Genomic DNA, 20,058 nt, shown 5'->3' on the forward strand with positions numbered 1-20,058 from the left:
CAAGCTCTGGAAGATGACAGGATGCCTAGAAGGCTTTTGTGTGTCACAAGTTGTGAGTAAAAATTGGGTAAAATACACCCTTCACTCACAAAAGGTAGTGTCTGAGAGGTCATTTAAATGAGAGGAAAAAGCTTATCCAAGGAAATTCTCTTCCCCTTCCCTCAGTAAGTACTCTGTTTATTATGATTTGTTTTCTTTCACTGCTTTAGATGGTTGAATAGTTATAGGAATAGTAGCCGCAGCAACCCAAACAACCTCATGAAAAAGTGTGTGGTTCTGTTAGGAAGAAAGGTGAGAGGAAGGCTTCATTCAGTCAATAGGTCAAGTACACTCTTCCATATTTCTGAGGAGCAGTGGAAGAGTGGGTTTTGCTTCCTGATGGTGTGTAGAAGCAACAAAACCTTGCTCTAATGTTGGCAGGGTAAAGCATTTCAAGACAATTTGTAGAATCATTAAAAAGACACTGAGCCTGAGACAGAAATATTAGGTTAGATTTTCAAAGAGGTATTTTCTGAGAATATTTTTAGAGGAGGAGAAGGCTTTTGACCTGGAGGCTGCAGATTGAGTCTGAAATAAGTGGCAATGTCCATCTTTCCTAATGTCTAAAGCATAGTAAAACATCGAACAGTACAGCACAGGAACAGGTTCTTCAGCCCACCATGTCTGCACTGACCATTATACTAATCTCATCTCTGTGCACATGGTCTGTATCCCTCTATTCCATGCCTGTTCATGTGTCTGTCTAAATGACTCTTCAATGTTGTTATTGTATCTGCTTCTACCACCTCCCCAAGCAGTGCTTTCCAGGCACCTACCACTCTCAGTGTGTGTATATATTAAAAAAAAACTTGCAAATCTCCTTTAAACTTTCCCCCTCTCACCTTAAACCTTTGCCATAGCTCTTGTGGTTATCAGGGAAGTATGCCATCAGCTTATGTTGAACAAAACCATCAGTATTCCATCAGTGGGGAATTTAATTTGTGTTTGATCAGCTCCAAAGGATAATGAAATCTGTGTCAGTTATGCTGAGAACTGCCATAAAACCTTCTTCAGTGAAACACAGTTCAACACTTCCACATTTCTATCCATCCACGAATGTCAGAGAATACAACAAACTGAATAACTTGTGGCTCTACATCTGACTTGTACATGAGAGCCATGGGACCATTAAGAACAGTAGAGGTTCACAAACTTTCCTGATTATTCTTCAAAGATTCACATACTATTTATTTCAAAATGGTATAGGAGGCCATTTGACCTACTGTTTATGCTAGCTCTTGGAGCAATCCATCAATCCTATTCCCCCACTTATTTCTCAGTAACCTCACATGTATGCCCAATAATACTCCCAGTGATTTTCCTAGCAGCTGCCAATGTTAATTTACAGGAAGAAATTAACCTAACATTCACCACATTTTTTTGGGATTTAGGAGGAAGCTGGAGTCCTTGGGGGTAGCCCACATGGTCACCGGGAGAACATGCAAACTCCACACAGACAGCAATGGAGGTCAGAATTGAACCTGGGTCATTGGACTGTGAGGCAGCTGCACTATTTATAGCATCATTGTGCTGCCGTTTTGTCCAACTTTACTTACAAATGGCAATCTTGCATAGACCAAGAGGATTCGGTTAATGTAGCTTATTGGTTGAGGTCTGTCCTTGATACTAACCCACTGACCTCGTGCAGTTATGCATTCAGCAGGGTGTTGTGCAAAATTGACTTTATTCATCAGTGATTTAAAAACAGTGCCGTCCTGTGATTAAGTCAATCTTCAGAATATTTTCAGTGCCAAAATATTAACTGCATATAAATTGCATAGAGCCTTTTTATTCCACAGACCGGAAAACAAATTTACACCATTACTACAAGGATAAGATTGACCCAAAAAATATGACATACCTTCCTTGTAAAATTGTGCTTTCTCTATCATTTCCCATGGGAAATTGTTACTAAAACTGTAGAATAAAAATTCTGTCAAGTTCGAGTATATATTAATAAAACAGGGATTGTGAATACACAATTGTGTAAACTTATCTGCTTAATACTATAGCTATACAAAGACATAAAACTACTTTAGAACAGATATCTGTAAAAGTACCGCACTTAAGAGTGTGTGCCTATAATTATGTGTGTGGTTGCTATTATCCAAAACACAGAAAATGCATGGAACTGAATGCAAAGTACATAACTCTTTGTTGACTATGAATGATGGTCCTTTGTTCCAAAAGTTGCAAATACCATGATATATTTAAGTTTATTTCCAGTTTACTCTCACAAATGGTATGGTAAATTTCTGTTTTTCTTGGATAATTGAAAAACTTACTAACATTTGTTGTTAATGCAATACCTTCCAACATGCCATTGTATTTACAGAGAATAAATCAAATAGGCAGTCATCACTCGGCACCAAGTTCGAATTATTATTGGCTCCATTAAATTGCATTCTGTTACATCAATATTACCATATGGTCATTTGTCAGACGTGTCATACTCTAGAACTACTTGTTTTAATGTTCATACCACACCTTAAGCAAGGTGTTAATGCACGGATTGAGTGTCACTTGCAATTCTTCTGCCTGCCTTGCATTGTGACATAAGATGCAAATATTAAGTGCGTTTCACATATATTAGAATTTAACCATTATCAGATGTAACATTGTTTTACTGGGAGGAATTGCTCTCAACTCAGAATATATATGGTTTCAAATGGAACACTAATTATCCTTTGACTGCATTTGTTCAACTTTTACTTGTGTTTTGAGCGTTGCTTGTTAGCAAACTCATGACCGAGACCTGGGATTCAATACCTCCCTTTGCAAATGGATCCTTGACTTTCTGACCAACATACTGCAATCAGTGAGGATAGGCAGCAACACCTCCAGCACTATTATTCTGAACACTGGTGCCCCACAAGGATGCGTCCTCAGCCCTCTACTTCCTAGATACTCATAACTGCGTGGCCAGATTCTGTTCTAACTCCATCTACAAGTTTGCAGATGATACCACCGTAGTAGGCCGTATCTTAAATAACAATGAGTCAGAGTACAGGAAGGAGATGGAGAGCTTAGTGACATTGTGTCATGGTAACAACCTTTCCCTCAATGTCAGCAAAACAAAAGAGGTGGTCATTGACTTCAGGAAAGGGGGCAGTGTACATGCACCTGTCCACATCAATGGTGCTAAGCTTGAGAGCTTCCTAGAAAGTTCCTAGGAGTGAACATCAATAGCCTGTCCTTGTCCAACTACCTCTGCCACGGCTGAGAAAGCTCACCAGCGCCTCTCCTTCCTCAGGAAGCTAAAGAAATTTGGCATGTTCCCTTTGACACTCACCAACTTTTATCGATGCACCATAGAAAGCATCCTATCTGGATGCATCACAGCTTGGTATGGCAACTGCTCTGCCCAGGACCTCAAGAAACTGTAGAGATTTGTGGACGCAGCCCAATGCATCACAGAAACCAGCCTCCCTTCCATGGACTCTGTCTATACCTCTCACTGGCTTGGTGAAGCAGCCAACATCCTCAAAGATCCCACCCACCCAGGTTATTTCTCTCTTCTCTCCTCTCCCATCAGGCAGAAGATACAGGAGCCTGAGGACACATACCACCAGGCTCAAGGACAGCTTCTATCCCACAGTGATAAGACTATTGAACCTTTCCCTTGTACGATGAGATTGTCTCTTGACCTCACAATCTAGCTTGTTTGACCTTGCACCTTATTGTCTACCTGCACTGCACTTCCCTGTAGCTGCGACACTTTACTTTGTATTCTATTATTGTTATCACCCTGTACTACCTCAATGCACTGTGTAATGAATTGCTCTGTACGAACGGTGTGCAAGACAAGTTTTTTCACTGTACGTTGGTACAAGTGACAATAATAAACCAATACATAATACACTTAGTGATAAGAGAAGTTGCAGGCAAAATAAAAGATATCAAACCTGCACAAAGTTTTTTTTTAACTTTTAACATCAGCTTTCCAGTCATATTTTCTCAGTTTTATTTGTATTTCCTTCTCCCTCAGAAGCTCATCCAATTTTTTCAACAGTGAGAACTTGTCATGAAATTGTTATTATTTGATGATTGAGTACATTGATAATCCAGTTCACCAAACGGCCATATGATGAGGATCATTTTCACCTGCACCACTTTAGTAACAAGTAGATAAAATGGGTCAACTGCTCATTACAAAATATGATGACTAATTTCATTTCATTTTGATTTTGTTGGAATGAAAATTGGATTTGGGCAGGAGAGCATTCTGTTTATGTAAGCCGTGAAGGTGAAAATGACTTGCAATAAGATGAGAAAAAATATTACAATACTATTAAACAGCCAAAACATGTTCAAATTTTGTCCAAATCAAGAATTATGTAAAAAAAAAATTATGAGATGGTTTAGTGTAACAAAATAGGCTTTATAGAGCAAAAAATGATAAACTGCTGGAAAGACTCAGCAGATCAAGCAGCATCTATGGAGGCAAAGGGACAGTCGATGTTTCAGGTCAAGGCACTGCATTGGGACTGAGAGTGTAAAGGGAAGATAGCTGGTATATAGAAAAGAGAGGGAAGGTTGATGGGCAGCTGGAGCCAGGTGGGGGAGCACAGTAGGAAGGGTAGAGAGAGGCTGGTAGGTGATAGGTGGAAACGGATAAGGGAGGGATGGTGGACAGATGGAACCAAGGGAGAAGAAGCCCAGGCAGATAGATCTGTGGATGATGGGTAGATGGAACCACGCGAGGGAAGGTGATGAGTCCAAGTGATAAGGGAGAGGGATGGAAAATGTGAACCGAGGGAGAGACACCCTGGATGAACTGGTGGGAGTGAAAAAAGAACACTGGGAGTGAGTTAAATTGGAAAATCCTGTGTTCATAACATAAGCTACCCAAGTGGAACATGAGGTGCTGTTCTTCTAGTTTGTGTCTGGTTGCACCATGGCACTGGAGGACAGACAGATTCTCTGTGGGAAAGGGAAAAGGGAGTTGAACTGACATGTGACTGGAAGCTCAAGATGGCCTTTGCAGATAGAGTGCAGGTGCTCTACAATACGTTTGCCTAGTCTACGCTTGGTATCACTAGTGTAGAGGAGGCTACATCACACATCAAATGCAATAGACCAGGTGGAGGTGGTGCACGTGAATCTCTGCCTCACCTAGAAGGGCTGTTTAGGTCCCTGGATGGTGGTGAGGGAGGAAGTGTAGGGACAAGTGTGGCACCTCCTGTAGGAGAAAGTGCCAGGGAATGGGGAGGGGTGGGTGGTAGGGAAGAGGAGAGTGGAGCAGGCAGCCACAGAGAAAGTGGTCTCTGCAGAAAGCAGAATGTTAGGAAGAGGGGAAGATGTGGTTGGTGGTGGGATCCTGTTGGAGCTGTCTGAAGTGGTAAAGGATGATATGCTGGATGTGGAGGCTAGTGGGATGAAAGGTGAGGACCAGGAGAACTCTATCTTTGTTCTCTCTGGATTGGGCTTTGTAGACTTATTCTGGTGTGCTCATCAAGGATCAACTATCGTTACTAATATCATGTGGGCTTTTGCTGTATGCTTATGTTAGTCAAGGGTACAGTGTTAGGTTATTCATCACCATTCTGTCAAGTTCATGGAGATTTGACTGTATACATTATAATTAATACCCAGGTCTACATTAAAATTAAAAAAAACAGAAATTGTGGGAATTACTCAGCAGATCAGGCAGCATTTGTCCAGAGAACAGCAGAGCTAATAGTTCAGGTCCAAGACCCTCTGTCTGCAGTTTGTTTAAAAGAATTTCCAGCTCTATATTGCTATATTTTCCAAAAAGCAACTTGCATTTATTCAATGTGGCAAGCTAAATTAGTTTGGGGTTAGTGCTAATTGTATATAGCACACATTGAGGTACTAAGCAGGTCTCCAGTGGAATGCTTTCATTGAGAGAATACTGGAGTAATCTGGTTTTCTTCTGAAATGTCTAATACTACACTAGGAGGGAGATTTCATGCTATAGGATAAAAGTTCAAACATAATTAGTAAATGTTGTTAAATTCAAATGATCGGTCTATATAATTTGACAATGCACATAAATATAATTTAACAAAAAGAAGCATATTTCCTTCAAATCATGGGGCTTCATAATTTGGGAATTTTCCACTGAAAAATTAATGAAATATTTTTCAAAATAGTGTGATTTATGTGAAGAAATAATGCAGCTATGGTTTTATTAGTAAGATACAACAAAAAACTTTTTTTCCAGTAGACCACTGTAAAGGAAATTCTTTGGATATTTTAAAAGCTAGGCTTAATTTCAGGACTGGATAATGAACATTGGTGAACTATTTAGATGAAGTTTCATCATAACCATACATACTCTGCAAATCTGCATTTCTACTTGAACTTGTATATTGCTCATTGGTAGAAATTGAGATTGTTTGCATTTCCCAAGCTGTCTCCTTGCAACTATGCTGAAACCATTCAAGCTGCTCCACTAAGAGAGAATAGGTATCACAGCACAGACCAAAAAAAACCCAAAAAAATGCCTCTTCCTGTTTTAAAGAGATTTAATGCTGAAAGCACTCAACAGATCTGTCAGCTTCTGTGGTGAGAACAAGTAAGTTACCTTTCAAGGGTTGATCTTTTGTTGGATGCTGTAAGTGATTGGCATTGTTTATGACAGCATGGGTGCATTTGGTGAATGGAAACGCATGCTAGTGTTAATGTGAACACGTTGGTTCTAAAATATGTAAATGAAACTGCAGATGATGGAAGTCTGAAATAAAAACAGAATTGCTGGAAACACTCAGAAGTTCAGATAGCATCAGTGGAAGGAGGAACAGTTAATGTTTTAGGTGTTGATGTTGTAAACTGTTGACTTAATTTTCAAACCAAAAGATTATTTCAATCTTCAATAATAAGGATTAGTGAAGGGGAATTTTGTTTTGCATGTCCATTTTAGGTTTAATCTAATGCTCTAGAAGGGGAGCTTATCTCAGTAATATCACCATAAAGGTTTGAACAAAGGACAGAATGTTATTGAATGGTGCACATTTATTCAAAATTGCAACAGTCACATCCTGTAAAATTCCTTATATGCTATGTTTTGTCTCAGTAGCCACAATGGCCATGTCCTGTTTGGATCTACATCAGATATAAACCAAGTAGCATTCCCATTGAATTGGAAGATAGATGTTTATTCTGGATGCTAGATTCATCCCATGAATTTCTCCAGCTTACTGTTTTATCAAGTCCCATAAACACTTGGAGGTATATCTGAAAGTTTCCAGGAGACTATGCGGTAAAATGGATGATTCATGAAGTCCTTGTGGATGGAGAAGTTTGATTGTTTTTCTTGACCTCCTTGATATAAGTACACTGAATATCTGGCCATTGAAATGGTGTATAATTTAGGGCTCCACTAATAATGCACAATGTGAATTTAGCTGGCTATCAGATATTTGGAATGAGTGATTTTACCTCAGCAGGTACACTGCGGTCTCTGTTTTATATAACAGTGTGATTGCCAAGGTGCTCCAGTGGGTTTTCACACAGTTTTCAGCAGATTCTTGATCTTCACAGCTGTCAGTGAGGACAACCTACTCACTTCGTACTTTGCTGGTTGGAACTGCACAACTAAAGGAGCAGATCGTCTGAGCCATGCACTGGCCTTCAGCACTTACCTTCATTTCTGCTTTGAAAGTGGTCAGACTGCTATCCTTCTGACCTGTGCACACTGGCATATCTGGTCCCTCCCCAGTCCTTCACAATGCCACTGGGAACTTAACTTCCTGGCCTGTGTGTCAGCAAAAAGGCAGCCTGCCCTCCCAACTATCCAGGTTTTGACCTTTCCCAGGAATGAATAGGGTCTCCAGTTAGGTCTAATACTCTGGGATTGAGGGATTTATAGAGAGGTGTCTGGAGTGAGGGATTTGAGGGGGAATCTTGTGGATAGTGTCAGGAAGGAATACAATAGTGAATTTGAATCTGATGGCAGGGGACGAATATTAATGCATTTAAAGATTGTAACACCAGCCATAAGACTTTTATTCTTCATTAATTACATATTTAAATTTAAAGTCCATGGTTCAGTCCTGTCTCTCAAACCTTGCATTGGATTCCATTCATATTACTGTCACTAATCCCAAGATGTATCCTTACCATCAGATTGTTAACTAACACTGATTGATTAGACAACACAGAATTTAGTATAGCCAAATCTCTTATCAATTCTGAAACATTGTTCCAGAACGCTGTCATGAATACGTTCTGGAAATGGAATGGTTTTAAAAACAGAAAATGCTGAAAATACTCAGCAGGTCAGGCCACATCTATGGGAAGAGAAGCAGTGTTACTGTTTCAGGTTGAAGGCCTTCTGTCAGAACAGGGAAGGAGAGAAAAGAAGTTTAAACTGCAGGAAGGGTGGAGGCGGGTGGTCTCTTGGATGGGTAAAACTGGGGTGACCATGAGAATAAGCTGTAAACTAGGTTATCTGGTCAACAAGTGAATGGCAGCAGCTAGACAGTGAGAACATAGGCAAATGCAGAGCAGGAGGACAGGCCCAGAAGGTCAGGCTGGGCATGTCCTCTATTCCCAGAGAAAAAAACAAAGGAAATAAAGGAGGAAAAAAAAGCTGAGCTAATATTACAGTGAGATCACTGATACAGACTGAGAAATCAAGTTACCTGAAGTTGTAGAATTCAGTATTGAGTCCAGAAGGCTGCAAATTGCCCAAATGGAAGATGTAGTTTTACTACATGAACTGTTCTGCTTATCTTTGTGAAAATTAATATTTCTTATTCCAGAGAGTTAAATTTTTACGATATTCTTCTCTAATTACCCTCTGTATACATCACTCTACAACTATCATGAGATTTTTATCATCTGGTACCAGTGTTTTAGAACACAGAACACTACAGCACCGTACAGGCCCTTCGGCCCACAATGTTGTGCTGACATCTTATCCTGCTCTAAGATCTATCTAACCCTTCCCTCCCATGTAGCCCCCTGTTTTTCTATTATTCATGTGTCTAAGAGTCTCTTAAATGTCCCTAATGTGTCTGCCCCCACAACCTGTGCAGGCAGTGTGTTCCACGCACCCACCACTCTCTGTGTAAAAACAAAACTTACCCCTGACATCCCCCTTATACCTTCCTCCAATCACCTTAAAATTATGCCCCCTCGTGTTAGCCATTGTTGAGCTGGGAAAAACTCTGACTGTCCACTCGATCTATGCCTCTTATCACCCTGTGCACTTCTATCAAGTCACCTCGCATCCTCTTCTCCAAAGAGAAAAGCCCTAGCTCACTCACCCTATCCTCATAAGACATGCTCTCCAATCCAGGCAGCATCCTGGTTAAAAAAAAATGGTTTTGGACTTTTTTTTGTTCCTTAAAATTATCCAAGATGGTTCTACTGGTGCATCAGTCTGAGTGAAAAGCCTAGAAATTCTTTAATGCCTAAAAAGGCATAACAAAGCATCAGTGTCCCAGCAACCCAAGCCAGATTTGCGTGAGACTCCCACATGGCAGTTAGATTCCATTGCAGGTGACGTTCAAGGCATTGTGTGTGATAGGGCATGCCTTTAACGGATACACAAACACTTTGTTTTGCCCTTGTGGTACCTGCAGAGGAACTCGAGTTTGCCATGGTATTGTTCCGTGGAATGGAGCTGGGCTTGGGACAGGAGGGTCAGAAGCATCAGTGAAGTGGGAATGATCTGTTAAGAGACTGGAGGGGTGTTGCAGAGAGGGCTACATTGTGGAATGGAGGAGCATGAGCAAAGGAATGGACAGTAATGATGGGATCAGACAAACAATGAAGTGATTGTAGCACAGAGGGGATTGGGTAGCGTTGACAGGAATGGACAAGCAATTGGATGTTCGGATGGCTACAACATCAGGTAGTGGTGGTAGAGTCAGATATGCAATCAGTGGGAATAATGAAGTCAGATCATTATCGTGGCAGTGGTGGGATTGGACAGACAATTGTGTGGAGAATGGGTCAGGCATGTGATTGGATGGTGATGTGGAGTCAGATGTGATTGGTTGATGAAAATGTTGTTAGACAGATGATCAGGTGGTGTTAGTGGAATTGGACACACTGTCAAATCACAATTAAGGGGAATATAATGTGGCCAGCCACGCGAGGGAGCGCCCTAACAATTCTAGTGGATGGGATGGTGTTGATGGATGAGGGTAAGCACTGAGGAAAATACTTAAATGCAGATCCACCTGCAGATAATTCAGTGACCTGGATGCAATGCCATGGACCATGCAGGCTTAGTTCCCCTTGGCTAATATTGAAAATGTTCTTAATTCTCCTGTTAAGGCCTGCTTTGATGTGAATAGCCCATTCCATTTTTGTGCTTTAAATGCGCAAAAGTACTTTGAGCTGGAGATCAGAACTGTGCAGGCAAAGGGCCTGATTAAGAACATCGAACAGTACAGCACAGGAACAGGCCCTTTGGCCCATGAAGTTGTGGTGAGCTAACTAAGCTAATGACACCTAAGTAAATTAATCCCTTCTGTCTGCACATGGTCCATGTCCCTCCATTCTCTGTATATTCATGTGCCTATCTAAGAGCTTCTTAAATGCCTCTCTTATACCTACCTCCACCAACACCCCTGGCAGTGCATTCCAGGCACCCACCACTCTCTGTATAAAACAAAAAAATTGCCCTGCACTTCTCCTTTGAACTTTCCCTCTCTCACCTTAAATGCATGTCCTCTGGTACTGGACATTTTGATCCTGGAAAAAAGATACTCACCGTCTACTCTGTCCATGCCTCTAATAATTTTATAAACTTCTATGAGGTCTCCCCTCAGCCTCTGTCGCTCCAGAGAAAACAACCCTAGTTTGTCCATCCTCTCCTTATAGCACATGCCCCCTAATCCAGGCAGCATCCTGGTAAATCTCTTCTGCACCCTCTCCAAAACCTCCACATCCTTCCTTTAATTGGATGACGAGAAGTGAATAATATTTATTTGATTATATATATCTTCCTGTCTTTAATTTTGTAGCACACAAGCATTGTACTATGTGAAAGAATTCCTAGCCCCTTTTCACTGCAGTTATCATGTCTTTTATGAATATTGCTACACCTACACTTTATCCATTATCCCTGGCCATTATGCACTGTTTATTTTTAAGAAGAGTGTGTTGGAATTATTTCTTTTGCATTCACCCATCTTAAAATGCATCTAATTCCATACATACATAAACCATTTGATTCCGGTGCTTATGCCTGAAGTTCTGTGCTCTGATGGATCAATGTGCTGATTGCTCCAGTGGCAAATACAGAAAAATGTGGGAACAGCAGATGAGTTATGCAAGTAGTTCTGTGTCAGGACGCAACTGTAGTTTAGATGATGATGATGGTGAGGTTGGATTCATGATCATGTGGCAATGATTATTCTGTAATATATCCTAGATTATTACACCCATCAACCCTATCTTTGCTGTCGTCTACTTTCTGCAGATTGTCCAATAAAATAAATCTCAACATCTTTTTAAATCCTTCATGATCTTACATCGCTTTATCTCTGGAACCTTCTCCATTCCTGCAACCAGCTCCATACCACCTGACTCTCTGGCCCCATATTCATGACTTTTTATATCTCTAGCCATCCAGGGCCAGAGTTTGGAATTTCCACTTTAAGTTCCTCCATCTATTACTGGACTCTTTAAGTCCCTTTCCAAAACCTATAACTTTGACCTTTTATTTTCTCACTGCAGTTAGTGTCACTATTTTTCTGTGATGCACATTGGGATTTTTAAAAAATGTTTAATTTGCTGTAATGTTTAATTGCAAATTATTTTCCTGTTTGCTGCATAAGTAACTCCAAATGTCATTGCTGAACCAAGGGTGATTTTAAGAAAGGAAGACTTCAGGGCACTGACACTGGCATTAGTTATATTTGTAGGATTGGGGTTTGCCCCTTTATAACCTTGATAGCACTGCTGTCTCTGAAAGTTGAGGTGTGCTTAGGAGCAGGATACATATTCAAGCCCCATGCAAAGGTTTACATTTCACAAGGAGTGAACACAGCTGAAATGCACGTTTAGCACATATGGTATAAACAATCAGAAAACACTGTCAATATATTGTAACTTATAATGCAGAAATTACAGATATCCATTGCACATCTTCATAGAAGTGTTTTAAAAAAAAATAGGCCAGTTGGTCAGTGGTAAGATGATATTGTGGCCAAAGGCATTTTCTCCTGATCACTCTGAACTTCATGTTGAGGAAACCTGAAGTACAAGTCTTAATTATGTACACTTGAAATGGTTTGTTATAGAACAGTTTGAATCGGAGAAAATACCATGGAGGCTGCTTTGTGGTTGTGACCTTCTGGAATAAAGATTATTTTCCAAATTGTGGTAATGTTGTTTGTTTACAACACACAAGGAGGCCATTCAACAGACTGAATTGATGCCAGATCCCTGCAGGATAATTCCATGTCCATTTACCTCTCCTTATTTCCCTGTAGCCCTGAACTGTTTTCTCTTGTATACCCATCAGATTCTTTTTGCTATTTACCTACCTAAGGGATAGTTTATAGTTGCCAATTAAGTTATCAGCACATCTAGGGAAGGAAACTAGATCATCCAATAGAAACTCACAGTGTCAAAGGAAGAACATGCAAACTTTACACAGAGAGCACTGAAGGTTAGGCTTGAACCTGGGACCCTGAAGCTATCAGGTAGCACCACTAAAACTCTGTTATTTACATGACTGGAATAAGCACTTCTTAAACATTCTTGTAAGAGTAAATCACATTCTCTCCACCACAGAGCCTTTAATGCAAGGGATAAATTCACAGCAGCCACCTTTATCTTGGGAGACTTGTAACTAGGAAGACTTCTTCATAGAGTTAGCACCTGTACTTTGGCTGAATACCCTGCTCTTGTGAGAAAACAGTCCCTCAGAAGTGGAATTCAATGTGTTAATTGCTCAATATTAACATGTTTGTATATTTAACATTGTCCATGTTTTATGGACTTTCTAAGGCTAATCAATGAAAGCACTTGAACTATGACAATGCTATAATGGAATTGGAAAGGTTATTGTCAGGAGGCATATCTGTCAATAAATACTGTGCTTGAAAACATTTGGTGAGAAATAACATCATAAACTTTGGATCATAGTGTCTAAACTTTGGAGTTTACGTGATTTACAGAATGGAGATCTAATAGAAGCAAGGGTGCTGGTCATTCTGCACTATCTTAATTCAACGTCATATAATGAGAAGCTACAAACATCAACAGACTGTTCTTCAGATATCACCAACTCGCAGACTGAAGGGATCAATGAAGAGGCACAGTTTGTGGGACAGCAAACATGTTACATGGTGCATACAGGAAAGATAACATGTCTAAACACTTATGTTTCAAGGCCTCACTGCAGATAGAGGGAGACCTGCACAGCCTGCTGGGAAAGGATGTGTTGCTGAGTAGACTTAATGGTCTGCTCTACTATCCTTTTTCAATGGATACCAAAATCAACACTGTCCTCAACTTCATAATCTCAGGATTCTTCTATGACTCTGTTGTAGATATCTGCAGTATGTTGAAGAATATAGTCCACAAATGCATTATTTATTTGACTGATGATTTGTTTGCCAGGTCTGGCAGTTGCACCAATTTATCTGTGAAGAGGACAGTCAGAAGGAAAGTGCTGTAGAAGAAGCCTACAAGTGGTATAGGGAGTGAATATTTAAGATGATATCAGTCAGGCAAGACCCATGGCTGTGCATAATATTGAGGGTTTTGTTGGAATTGTACTTACTTAAGCAACTGGGAAGTATTGCATCAGACACCTAAATTGCATCCAGTAGATGGGGGAAGCCTTTAGGGAACCTGACATACTACTGCATCCATAGTATTTTCATAACTGGTCCAGTTTAAATTTCTGGTTATTGGTGACCCCCCCAGATGTTCCTGGGGGAGGATTTTGTTGTTGAAGGTCATAGGTGATTATATACTTTCTTTGTAAAGATGTCCATTGCCTAGCAATTACGTGGCACAAATGTTATTTGCCACCCATCAGCCCAAACCTAATTGTTGTCTAGATCTTCTTAAATACAGGTATAACTGCTTCATTATCAGAAGAGTTGTAAATGAAATAGAACTGTACAATCATCAATGAATATGTTATCCTGATGTTATGATGAAGAGATGGTCTTCAATGAAGAAGCTGAAGTTGGTAGGCATAGGGCACTGTCTTTGGGAACTTGTAGTTTCGTTCTGGGCCTAATATGAATGGTCTCCAAGAAAAAAAAACAGACTGCAATAATTCCAACAGTGGAAGCTTTATCCTTGTCCATTGATTCTAGTTTGCTTCCTTAATAACAAAGAGCAGTTTCTCTCACCTTGCCTCTGGAATTCAGCTGCTTGATCCAGGTTTGTTCAAAGGCAGTGAAGAGCTCAGGAGCTGAGTGACTCAGGTGGAACTAAATTGAAAATCAGTGTATTCATAAATAGCACAGTTGATGACACTTTCCATCAATTTACTGATGATTGAGAGTAGACTGATCTTAAGAGTGGCAGGCATGTTATCGTTGAAATATGAAGTTAAGTGTCAGTGGACAAGAGACATATATTTGGGTTGTGCAGGTGCATAAACTGAGAGGTTAGCATAGCTGGAAGGTGAGTTAGTGTGAAGAATGATGTGTTGGGCTAGGTTTAAGAGGATAGAGTAGGGGGATGTAGTTGAATGTGCTATTGCACTTTCCTTCTCTAATCTTGTTCGGCATTGAAGCATGGCACTGTGTTCCTACTGCTAAATTCCATATCAATCTCCACCCATGTCTTCATGATGCCACAAATAAACTTATGCTTTCTGTTGGTTTACCCATATAGCCCCCAGCATAATCTCTGGCACGGAGTCCCTAAACTAATGGCAGTTTTTGTTTGTCTGCACTGCATTGTTTCCCTTCCTTGCATTCTGCTCCTAACTTTAGAATCCAACAAATGTTCCATTTCCAGTGCAGCATTAAATACTGAAGATGGAATTCACTTGTGATCCTCTTCATTCATCCCATTCAACCCAGAAATAATGTGCTAATCCAGTGCTGGGCTAAAGAAAAGTCACTGGTTGACATACTGGGGGAAATGTTTGTTTTTCACATACTTTTGACATCACCCTTCCCAACGTTCCATCACTACCACCTCATTCTGAGTGCAGCATTACATTAAAAATCAACCCTCTGTCTCCAGACACCTTGGCCTTGAATGATTTGGAGCTATCAAACACTGGACTGTCCTGCTTATCCACCATCCACTCTTGGATATTCCAAACCTTTTCTCAAGTTAAACACTGGGAAGTAGTTAACTTCATCCTTTCTCACAAACTCCATGCTTTCTCACTGACTCCAACCCCTCCTCACATATATCCTTTTCATCTCAAAGTCCACTTACTTCTCCCTCCATAATATTACTAGCCTCCCTCTCTGCCTTATTCAGTCTGCTACCAAAACTTTCAACTATGCCTTTCCCACTTTCACATTTAACTTTTCCACAGCTGACTTGGCTGTACCTCCTTCCTTTAACTCCTTCAATTCATTCAAAACACTGCTGCCATGATTCATGCCACACACAGGCCAGATAGGCACATTCAGACATTGTCACTTTGTTTGGTGACCAGGTCACGCCAGGTACCCAAAGCTATTATTACCCACTTATTTAAGTTTCTTTACGATCTTGCTCCTATCTCCATAATCTTTTCCAACCCTACCACCCTCCCAGGAATAAGCTTTCCTCCAGCACTAGCACTGCTTCTTCCTTAGCATTGATGAGTATTCCTTCAATTACTTAGTAATACACTCTTGATTTCCTCTGCATACTCCTCATATTTTCTTTAATCCCTCCTTGAATCTGCATATTTTCGTGCATCTTGGGCATTCCATTTAACATTTCATTCTTTGGTTTGGTATTCTTCTTTGTTTAATAATACGTTTGTGAAGTGCATTAGTTTTTCCACTACAGTCACTATATAAATGTAAATTACTGTTAAGTAAATAGTGGGAGCAAGGCAGTGCTAGTCAGTGGTGTTTATCTGCATTCCTCTAAAAGTATAATCTGTCAAAACTAGTGAGTGCCGTAATATCACATTGTTCTTGCATCGAGCTCTGAAGCAGATTTCCCTATTTGCAACAGGAATAATGGGGATTAAAGTGCTGGGAAAGACATGGCACTACCCTCAAGGCTTTCCCATCCTCACCGTTTTTACTTGCCTGAATTCAGCCATGGTTGGTCGACCAGAGAGGTGAACGGTCTGTATTCTAAGAGTATGCAAGCCATTTTAACTATGGGCCCACACTTGCTAATTGCAGCAAGTATTCTGATCACATAAGCAACTTTTAAGTAAAATTTACGTTGTTGGACAAGAGGGAAAGAAGTGTTCAAAAATACCTTGGGTCTCCTCTGTTCCAGGCCTCCTGACTCTCCTGGCCTTTGAGCTTGCTGATTTCCCTCTAATTCCTTACTTACTTTTCTACTGCACACTCTTCTTCAACCACTTTATAAATTTTTGGTTGGAACACACACACAAATATCTCAGTCAGTTTATTATGATTAAAATGAGAAGGAATGAAGTATTGAGGATTCATTTTTGGCAATGTAAGTATTTTTCCATTTGACTCTTTGAGATCAGAGCATGTACACTGAATGTCAGGAGCTAGTCTTCAGAGGCAGATCTAGAAATCATTTCAACCTGTACCATTGCTGTAAAGGAAGAATTGCTTTACAGTAGAACTTTAGAGAGAGTGTTAATGGGCCTAAATACATTTAAACATTTTTTTATCACCACACGTTTTAGAATGCTTTCCTTGATCTTTTCCATGCCATTGATTTGTTTTTAACATGAATGTTTTTGATAAATATTGGATTTTATGGTGAAAATTTCACATGGTCTTAAGCTGGGTCAGTCTCGGACATTAGTTTCTTTTAAACTCCTTTATAAAAGATTAGGTTACCATTTATATTCAAGACTCCTATTATGGACTTCATAATTGATACTTTATTATGTGGTCAGGATTAAAATGAGGAATTATGAAACATCTTGATGTTTTGTTACAGGAAAATCTGATATTTGCAAATTCTTGATATTGTGCAAGGAAATTTTTAACATTTTGTTTGGACTTGACCAAATATTAGCACTGATATTGGTATTCTTGTTACAGTTCATTTTTTGTTTCACCTGGAACAATGAAGCAGAATTAGATTGCATTGTATTTTATGGATTAATTTGCACTTTATGGTATATTTTGATAATATAAGTGAGAATTTATTAAAAAGAGATTGCATCATGATTCGTATAACAATGGTTGAATGATTGATTATGTTGCTTTGAAGTTTATCCCATATAGTTTTATAATTCTATATTTGTTATATCTGTTACTTTGCAAAGTAAAATAATGCCATCTGAAAGTCTCACAATACCATCCCAGCAAAAATAATAATAAAAATACCTAGTAGAGTGTTGACCATTGAATGAAACAATAGCAGCTATATTGTCTTATGGTACATATATATTTTGTTAAGTGCTGAAGTTGATGTTGCAATGATGCAGCCTGGTGGCAGAGACACTGATAGCTGCATGAAACTGTTGCATTTAGAGATACGCTTTTGACATCGTCTGTCGGCCTGAGGCTGTCCGCTTTGTGTCTGCTTTAATTGAAAATTAATAGTTAGGGGGTTGCCATGGAAATGATACCATTGCTTGCAGACAGCAACCCCAGCTTTTTTGCAAAGCAGACACTAGTGGTATTGTTTGTCCTTTTTGACCTCAGAAGGTCAAAAGCCTGTAGGAGGAAAAGAAGTACAAATATTCTAGTTCAGGCTAAGAAAAGAAGAGGAAAATTGTGCATTTAAATTGAAATGATATTTTAATAATAGAGGTAGGCTGAAGCAAAAGTTTTCAATGGAAAAATGGTTGAAGATTTTTTTTCATTTTACCCAGGCAATTAACTATTATCAGAGTGAGACTGTGTTGGATAGTACTGTATAGCAGTTCAGCACATTATCATCATATTGTAAACAGATTTGTGTTAGAATTTCATTTGACTGACATGATAATAGATGATAATTCCTCTTCCAACCCCACCCCCCACCTTGATGTGGAATACAGTCATTGTATTTATTATTCACAATTATTCACAAACATATGCATGAAGAAATATTAAATGAGGTAATACAGCAAAGAAAGTGATATTTTTAAAAGATGTGCAGGGAGGAGGGAATCTGTGTAACAATAGGATCAAAATGACAGATTCCATAAAAGTAAGAACAATAAATCCATTAAGAAAATTTGGATGGTAGTAACCTTGTATCACTTGAACCCTTCATTTTCCTGTAACAGCAGATCTTGTTTTAATTGTTTTCCTTATTCTTTTCAAGTGAAAACCAATTATGTTCAGAATAATTTTAGAAATTTGTCAAAACCAGATCTCAGTGAGTTGGATATTAGTAAAATCTAAATATACAAAATATTCAGCTGTTTGTTTCAGTGACTAAAGAACTTTATTTTAGAGGAGGGGGCTAGGTATATTCTGAGAGTGTGGTAGGTGCTGCTCAAAATTACTCCAATTACTTACTCAAAATGTATGCTTTATAGGTTATTAGAGGCAGTTACTTATTAAGTAGTCCTTTAGATAACTTCCCCTCTTTTCTTTGGGATTTTGCAAAAATACAAAGTGTAGGCAGATGTTATTCATCTGTGGCTACTACTAAAAAAACAGTAGCAGAAAACTTTTTGGCTGAAGATCATTTAGAAAAATTTACTGTTTAGTAACACTTAAAAGGTGCTTCATTTAAACCCGTAGGTAATGTGCTATTAAAAGCCTGTTCACTCATGCCTGTGCACAGCTTGAAGCTGTGAGTTCAAGTGGTCTTTCCCTGGAGTTAGAGGCTATAAAACTGAAAATGCTGTCATGCCTGCCTGGGGTGGAACTCCTAGAGAACTAGCCAGTTCTTGCACAAAAGTTGAAAAATGATGCCAAATTAATGATTTGATTTACTGATTCTGAAAACTCATTTTTATTGTCTGGTTTCTGTGCAGTAGATTTTACATTTAGCCTTTGTGGTTAGGGTTAGGATTTCCCACCTTTTATAAAGATGGTGTGTACAGCCAAACACTGCTAGGTTACTCACAGTATTAAATCTTAGAACTCCATGTGGTGTTGTGAGCTGGTAGCAGATGGACTTTCTTTGCATCTGCTGTGTACAGACTTGGCTTTGTACTCTTTTCCTCGGGGAGAGAAAGTCTTTCTTCTGTGCTAGTTGATTCCTGTTTTTGTGAAGCAGCTAAGAAAAACATCTGTGGCAGGCAGAAAAATTGACAAAGGATTGACAAACACCATTAGCTGAAAAATTTTCCATTTCATTGCAACTATGTATTGTTTACTTTACTGTATATATCTTAATACATCATCCTCCTGATGTGGTGGCTGAGGAGCTGGAACACTGTGATTCTACTTAAGGTTGGTAATTGATGCTATCAAGTGTTCAAAAGATTGAGGGTTGATTAACATCTGTGAACATAAATTGTCCATGAGAAGTAGTTTTGATGTAAATTTAAGATTATTTTGTTTTTTTAAGTGAGATATTTTGCCTGTGCCTTTGGTCTCATTATTTTTGCTTTGGCTGTGAATTGCAGAGCTCAGGAATTTTATCCAAAGCACAGTGTATAATAGTAAGCTTGTCCTAATAAGGCAAGCGGCAGCGTATTTATTACTGATATGGAGGCTTGAGGAAGGAACAGATAGGTTAAGGCTGGTGTTTTTGACAGGGATTGAGCACCTACTTTAGATACATTATGGTAAGCATGCTGGCTCAGTCTTGAACCTTTGTCACCCCTCACGTTGCACACCAAAGACATACCCCAGTGATTAAATGCTGATTTTGTGTATGATTGTCCTCGGACGCCAAAACAATCACAGAGCTGCTTGATTTGTTTTAATTACCAGCACAAAATGCCATCAGTCTGGGACGTGATCGGGCAGAGGTGTATTCACAGTAGTGTAAATACTGCTGTAAATAGTTGCCTGGTGGTGGCTTTGACAGTGAGCTAGCTTCTCAGTTTTTCCTCTT

The 20,058-nt window shown here is 39.4% G+C and overlaps 1 protein-coding gene across 1 annotated transcript in view; it reads left to right on the plus strand.

Moving 5' to 3' along the window:
* Nucleotides 1–19,303: 19,303 nt before the first annotated feature.
* Nucleotides 19,304–20,058, plus strand: part of LOC127578284 (forkhead box protein P2-like) — a 309,971-nt gene continuing 309,216 nt past the window's right edge. Inside the window, 1 exon segment of the mRNA XM_052030109.1 lies at nucleotides 19,304–19,448. The gene's annotated coding sequence lies outside the window, so the exon portion shown is untranslated.

The sequence above is a fragment of the Pristis pectinata genome, chromosome 15, assembly GCF_009764475.1.
Source record: "Pristis pectinata isolate sPriPec2 chromosome 15, sPriPec2.1.pri, whole genome shotgun sequence".
In the NCBI taxonomy this organism is placed as follows: Eukaryota; Metazoa; Chordata; class Chondrichthyes; order Rhinopristiformes; family Pristidae; genus Pristis; species Pristis pectinata.